The following is an 8,286-nucleotide window of genomic DNA, read 5'->3' as shown; positions in this document are numbered from 1 at the left end:
TAGAGTTACATGTGTATCTTTAAAATCTTCTACAGTAATAGTTACTAAAGCGTACCATTTTTGAAATGTCATTTTTTCTATTATATTTAAATATTGATCTTCATCCCCTGGTTTTTCAGATATACATATTTCTTCTGTTTTGGAATTAGACGTTGAGGGTTGATTATCTATTAATGTTATTTTTGCTTCAATTTCTAAATCTTTCGTTTTTAATTCTATAATCTCTTGTTGTAATTGTTTTATCTGTATTTTAAGATTATTGATTTCTGTTTGAAGATCTTTAGTCGTTTCTTTTTTCATTATATTTATATTTGGATATTTATCTATTAATTTCGAAATGCTAAAAGGTTCTATTATCTTTGGCATTTTATCTTCCTGAATAATTAAACTTTTTAATCTTTCCAAATATTCTTGTTTAGCTATTGGATCATTAATCTTTTCTATTATATCTAATAAGAATTCTTTATCTTCTTTTTTAGTTATAACATTTATATATTTTGGAGTACAATTACAATTTTCTTCACTTTCTGAACTAGGTATATCATCATAATAATCGTCTTCAGAACTTAGATCTTTGTTATTTATTAATAGATTTATTAATTTATTTTTAATTTCTTCTTCATTCACACAGATTTCTGTAATTTTTTCTTTTAATCTGCATTTGTTTGCTTTATGTCCTATTTTTCCACACTTGTAACAAACTATTTTTCTTTTAATAAATTTTCTCTTCTTTTCTGGTTTATCTTCTTTAGGTCTTTTATATTTCATTTTCTTAGTATATTTTTTAATTTTCCTTTTGTATGCTGATGGTGATTTTATTCTTTTTATTCCAAATGCATCACAAAATGATCCTACTTCTTTTGTTTTAGAACCATATTTTATTTGTAATCTTAATTCTGAGCATAACATTAACCCTTCTTTTTTCACAAATGCAAATAATTGACCAAAAGTTATATTTTCAAATGAAATAACATATGTTCCCATTTCCTTTTGTAAACTATCCATTATTCTTTGTGAAAATAAGCTTGGTAATCCAGTTATGAATATTTCTTTCCAAAATGAAGCATTACAATCTGGTCTTCTTAATACATTTGTTAAAAACATATCTTTATACCATCTAAAGTCTGATAATGTAGGACATCTTAAATTTGTTAAAAATGTTTTATTAGAATTTAATTCTTCTTTTGGATTTCCTATGAAATACATTACTATTGTTACTATTAAAAATTCTGCAGCATCTGATTGTATTTGAATATTTCCTTGATCGTCTTCAATTTCTTGAGTGTGTTCTAATATTGATAGTTTATCTTGTAATGTTAAAGCATTATCCCACCAATTTTTTAATTGTCCGGTAAATCCTGAGACTAATAATGTTGCAATATTTCTTTCTTGAATGTTTTTAATTTTGTAAGCTAATCTAGCCATTCCCATTTCTTGCAAATTATTTAATACTTCATATTCAGCTTTGCCATCTATATTACATTCGTAAATTGAATCTCCATCATATTTTGTTGTACGAAATTTAGATCTTTCTTCATATTGAATATCCGGAGAACTTGGTTTAGGATAATAATTTTTTGTACTTACCATTTTCCAGTTTTTGTTATTATTATAAGTTCTTTTTCTTCTTATTTTATTTATTTGATCATCTTGTTCTTCAAATTGGTTTTCTATAGGTAATATTATTCCACATGGAGTTCAAAGTACCCTGGATATTTTGCTGGAGTTTCAAAATTCATCAAGAATTAGAAAAACCACTTCCAATGTCATTGGTCAGAGAATTCAAAAAGAAATGGTGGACTGGATTCAATCAAGAATTTGGAGACCAAACTAATGTGATACGTTTCCTGACTATTGGAGACAAATTAAAGTGGACAAATCAGCCAACCACTACTCCGAAATGACAAGACAAGCAACCACTATTCCAACAACTACACCTTTTCCAACCACTCCAAAGAAAGATAAAGAGAAAATGACAGATATGGCATCCGAAGAAATTGCCAGTAACTTTCTGATAAAACAAATGATGCAGAATCTCGAGATGTTGAAAGAATATTTGAGCTATCTACAAAAGCAAGATAAAAAAGAAGAAACTGACAAGATTGAGGAGTCAGCTGGATCATCTGAATCCACCTTTGATCCTTTTGGTGGACCATGCGGACAAGACCCAAACGACTTTTGAAAAAGATGTCGGCCACAATTCAAATTCAGATGAAATGCAAATTCAAACTCAGATGAATTGCAAGATAGATTTCTCTATAAATAGATTCAAATTCAGAAGGAGAGGCATCGGAGAAAAAATCAGTTTACATCTTTAGTGCAAACCTCCTAAACTACTCTCACCTACTCCAAACCTACTCTCACTTACTTCAAACAACTCTTGTATTCTAGCTATTGTTTAGTTTTATTAAGAAGAAAATTCAAGGATTGGATATTGCTCAAAGCTTCCGTTGTCTACTCAATATTTTGTAAGTCCAAATCTTTATGCTTATTACAAGTTTATATTACCTGGGTAGAAGTGGTATCAGAGCCACATTACGACTGCATATTTAGACTTTGAATTTATTACTTTATTTGAATTACGTTTCTATTTCAATTTGGCTAATTCATGCATTTATGTTTACATATTTTATTAAACTTTTACTGAACTCATTGGTAAGACTTTGATGCCTTGTGAGACCGTTGGTAAGTCCAGGATAGGATGTTCCCGGCATAGTGCTCGGTTGTTCCTGATTAAGTAAAAATTTAAATAAATATTAAACATGGCTGCATTTCTTAGACAATTTAAAATAGGATCTAATTCAAAGCAAGCTAATATAATACAAAGTCATGAATATCATATGCCTATAAACAATTCAGATTGGACTATTCCAGAAGAAAAATTAGAACATATTTATAGAATAGGCCCGTTAGATTTCAAAACAGCATTATCAGTTAAAATTCATGAAGAAACAATATCTATTCAAGAAGAATATCAATCAATTCCATTATTAAATCATAGTACAATTCAAAAATATTTAAATAAAGGATATCGATATAATCATATAGGTTTAATACAAATTGCTGTAAAACCTTTATTCCATCTAGGAGTAGATGCTCCAATATATTTAGCATTAAGAGATACTAGACTCAAACGATATAAAACATCTTTACTTTCTATGATTCAAACCAATGTTTGCAATGGACCCATATATTTTAACTGTGCCCCAAATTTTTCAATAGACTTAACAGACCCACATATTCTGAATTCTGTCATATTAGATATTCATCTACAAGGAAATGAATTTGAAAAACACACAAAGAATTTTGCAATAATATATAGAATATATTATAGACCTTTATCTTCACATTTAAATCCAAAATTTATAATGACTCCCACTCTTAAGGAAGAAACAACTTTATTACAAGTAGATGCAGATAGACCTACAACATATACACCAAAAAGATTAAAATGGAATGAAATAACTATACCAAGTGAATTTGAAATAAAAAACCCACAAATAGCAAGAAATATAGAACAAACTACTGCAGAAGATATTATAGAAAAACCTGATGGAAATACTTTAATAAGATTTGCTTCATTAAGAGAAAGACCTAGCTCAAGTTATTCATGGTTACCAGCAAGACATTCTAATTATGAATCTACTGAAATAAATTTTCCTTTAGAAAGTACCTCAAATTTTAAATATAAAACTCCTATTCCAGAAGTTATAAATCAGACTCAATCAGAATATTCTCCAACCCAATCACAAATGAAAGGAGAAATAAATGTAATAAATAAACCATATAAAATAAATCATAAATATTTGCAAGAAGATTTTGAAGATGAAGAAAATACAGAAAAAAGAATTTGGTTCTTTCAATTAGAATCTAAATATAAGAACAAATTAATTATCGAATGGAAGAATGAATTAGATAAACAAAAATTTGATTTTCCTTTTTTCACATGGTTAACATTTTATATGTCAAAATTAGGAATAAATGATATATACAATACAGCTCAAATAAATGTTCAAACAAATTTATATAAAAAATGGAAGTTAAAAGACGATCAAATTATAACATCGATACATCCTCCATTACAAGAAATAAAAATAAATATAGGACAAGGAGATATAATAGCCTCACCTTTTAAAAAGGGCAGGGAAGCTGAATCAAGCACAAATAATACCATAAATTTAGAAGATATTAAAAAAATTTATCAACAGAATAATTATACAAATCAAATTTTGCACACAATATCTCAACATATGGAAATATTAAATACAAAAATAGATACATTAAAGAAACCATATTTAAAATTCCCTAATGATATTTCAGCACCTCATTTCCAACCTAGAAGTTTGACAAAAGAAAAGGAACAAGATTTAGTACAAAATATTAATAATCAAAAAATAAATAATACAGATAACCTATTAAATAAAATATCTCAAGCCTTACAAAACATTACGGAAGTAAAACCTTCAACACCCAAGATAAATACTTTAGATAAAATTATAAAAGAAAATTCAACTGAAGAATCTGAAAACTCAGAAGAAGAATCTATAAGTTCAGATCTAGAAGAAAATTTAGTATTACCTATAGAAAACCAATTTGAAGAACAAGATGATCAAATAAATAAAATAAGAAGAAAAAGAACTTATAATAATAACAAAAACTGGAAAATGGTAAGTACAAAAAATTATTATCCTAGAACTACAGTAAAATGTACATGTATATTCATTAGTTTTGGTATAAATAAAGATTACATCTAGAACGTTTTTGAAACATGTAGTTCCATAAATCGGTTGGCATGCGGAACTATTCGATCGTGTTTGTCCAGAGAGCAAAAGTATACTTTCAAAAACGAGACTTCAGCATGAAAGTTGTGGAGGGCATTGTAGGAGAAATTTCTGAAGAAAAGTGGTCAGAATAAACTCCTAATGAAGAAAAGATTGTTCCGATTCGATTACCAACCAGGTACTACTATGAATGAACACATCACTATATTTAATCAGTTAGTAGCAGACCTGTTAAATTTAGATGTAGAATTTGAATATGAAGATTTGGCTTTGATGTTGTTATCATCCCTTCCTGATGAATTTGAATATTTAGAAAATACATTATTTCATGGGAAGGAGAATGTGTCTTTAGATACTATATGTTCTGCTTTATATAATCATGAATTGAGAAAGCAGGATAAAATAAAAAATAAAGTAGCTACAGCAGATGAAGCGTTAGTGGCAAGAGGTCGTCAACAAAGCCAATCAAAGGGGAAAAGAGGAAGGTCCAAATCGAAAAGCAGAGTTGCTAAAAATGAGTGTGCTTTCTGTCGTGAGAAAGGGCACTAGAAGAAAGACTGTCCAAAGTTGAAAAAGAAAGAGAAAGCTCCGCAAGACGTAAATGTTGCAGAGTGCAAAAGTGTTACAGAATCAGATTTCTCTTTGGCTGTATCATCTTCAACATCCTATCCAAATGAGTGGATTTTGGATTCAGGTTGCACCTATCATATGTCTCCCATACGGGAGTGGTTCTTTGAATTTGAAAAATTTGATGGTGGAGTTGTTTGCATGGGAAATGACAATCCATGTAAAATAACTGGAATAGATTAAATCAAGCTGCGTAATCACGATGGATCCACCAGAATCTTGAAGAATATTCGGTACGTGCCGAATTTGAAGAGAAATCTCATCTCCTTGGGGGTCTTGGAGTCAAAAGGCCTGAAAGTAAAGATGCGAGATGGAATTCTTAAAGCAACTTTGGGAGCACTTGTGATGTTGAAAGGTGTGAGAAAAAATAATCTGTATTACTACCAAGATAGTACAGTTGTTGGGACAGCAGCAGCAGCAACATCTTCCAATAGCAAGAAGGATGTGGAGGTAACAAAGTTATGGCATATGCGATTGGGACATGCTGGTGAAAAATCCTTGCAAAATCTTGCCAACTAAGGATTGTTGAAAGATACGAAAACTTGCAAATTAGAATTTTGTAAGCATTGTATTCTGGAAAAATAAAGAAGAGTGAAATTTGACACTAGCATCCATAATACCAAAGGTATTTTGAATTATGTACACTCAGATGAGTGGGGACCTGCCAAGACTCCATCCCTTGGAGGCAGGTACTATTTTGTCACTTTTATTAATGATTTTTCCAGAAGAATTTGGGTGTTTATTATGAAGAATAAGGATGAAGTGTTAGGAATTTTCCTTAAATAAAAAACTCAGGTTGAAAACCAGACGGGAAGAAAGATCAAGGTTCTCCAAACAGACAACGGTGAAAAATACAAGAGTGATTCCTTCCAGAAGATATGCCAAGAGTATGGCATAGTTCGGCACTTCACAGTTAGAAGAACACCGTAGCAGAATGGGGTGTCAGAGCGTATGAACAAGACACTAGTGGAGAAAGTACGTTGCATGCTGTCTAATACTGGGTTAGACAGAAAATTTTAGACTGAGGCTGTGACATAAACTCAACATCTCGTCAATCGCTTGCCATCATCTGCAATCGGTGACAAGAATCCATAAGAGGTATGGTCTGAAAAACCTGTAACCGATTATAATTCTTTGCGTATTTTTGGTTCTACTGTATATTATCATGTAAATGAATCAAAGTTGGATCTACGTGCAATGAAGGCTCTCTTTATGGGCTTTAATGCTGGAGTTAAGAGATACTGCTTATGGTATCTAGAAGCAAAGAAGACCATTATCAGCAAGGATGTTACCTTTGATGAATCTGCCATATTGAATAAGCTAACACAAGATGGGACCAGTGGTACTCCGCAATAGGTGGAGTGTACGTCGAAACAGGTGGAATTTGAGCAAATAATGATGAGCCCAACAAACAGCACCATCAGTGACTCTCCCATGACAGAAGAGGAGTCAGATAAGGAAGAGTTTTCAACCCAAGAACCTCAACAGCAGCAAGAGTCAATTGCCGTTAATAGGGTAAGACGAAAAATTCAAAAACCTGCTCGTTTTGCTGACATGGTGGCCTATGCACTTCCGGTTATTGATGATGTTCCGGCCACCTTTTCTGAAGTAGTTCGAAGTACAGAAAATGGTAGATGGAAGATGTTATGGAAGAAGAGATGTAATCTTTTCAGAAGAACAAGATGTGAAAGTTGACGCAACTACCGAAGGGGAAGAAGGCAATTAGATGCAAATGGGTATTTGCAAAGTAAGAAGGATTTCCTGACAAAAATGATGTTCCCTATAAGGCAAGATTGGTAGCTAAAGGTGACGCTCAGAAGGAGAGTTTTGATTATAATGAGGTATTTTCTCTAGTTGTTAAATATTCCTCTATTAAAATTTTGTTAGCCTTGATAGCACAGTTGAATTTGAAACTAGCTCAACTTGATGTAAAGACCGCGTTCCTTCACGGTGACTTGAAGGAGGAAATCTATATGTCTCAGCCAGATGGATTTAAAGTTACTGATAAAGAAAATTGGGTTTGTAAGCTAAGCAAATCATTGTACGAATTGAACCAATCACCGAGACAATGGTACAAACGATTTGACCAGTTCATAATGGGTCAGAAGTACACAAGAAGCAAATACGATCACTGTGATTTATTTACTGTAGATATCTACTTAACTTATTAAGTGAAAAACTAAAAATACCCCAAACCTAAGACGCATCAAACTTATTTCTTTGTATATAAAAAATATTTAAATGCAAAGATAGTAATAATTGTTAGTATATGTATATATATATAATAAATTAGGTGAATATTAAATGTGTTAGGACAACCGTTAAAAAAATCCTTTAATAAAATAGCTTTTTCAAATTATTTTTTAAATTTTTGTAGAAAAATATACGACAATGATTTAATGTGTGTAGAATAAAAATAATCAAGAAATAGATTTGAGAAAAATTAAAAAAATTAAAAAAATGACAATCCAAACAAGGTCTAATTTGGTAACTAAATTGAATTGTTTAGATAAGTTATTGTTTTAAAAAATTTTAATTACATCAGAAACACTTGTGCTTTACATCATAAATATATTGTTGGTATATCAATGTTTGTTAATGTACTCCCCTTGATTATTAATGTAATCCCCTTGATTGTTTAATTTGTGAAAATAAATAAAAATACTCAGACTTTTAATTTCAGTTACAATCTCACAATAAAATAGTGGTTGAAATGCAATAACAGATAGAAAGATTGAGTAGGGATATTCTTGCTCAATTGACATTGTAGACAAGTACTTAGGAAAAAAATTGATAAGTAATTATTATTTTCAAAAATATTTATAATTACATTGTACACATTCATACTTTACATCATGACTCCTTGATTTTTTTTTAT

This window comes from Coffea eugenioides, chromosome 9 (genome assembly GCF_003713205.1).
Source record: "Coffea eugenioides isolate CCC68of chromosome 9, Ceug_1.0, whole genome shotgun sequence".
In the NCBI taxonomy this organism is placed as follows: domain Eukaryota; kingdom Viridiplantae; phylum Streptophyta; class Magnoliopsida; order Gentianales; family Rubiaceae; genus Coffea; species Coffea eugenioides.
Note: the sequence above shows the minus strand (reverse complement) of the source record.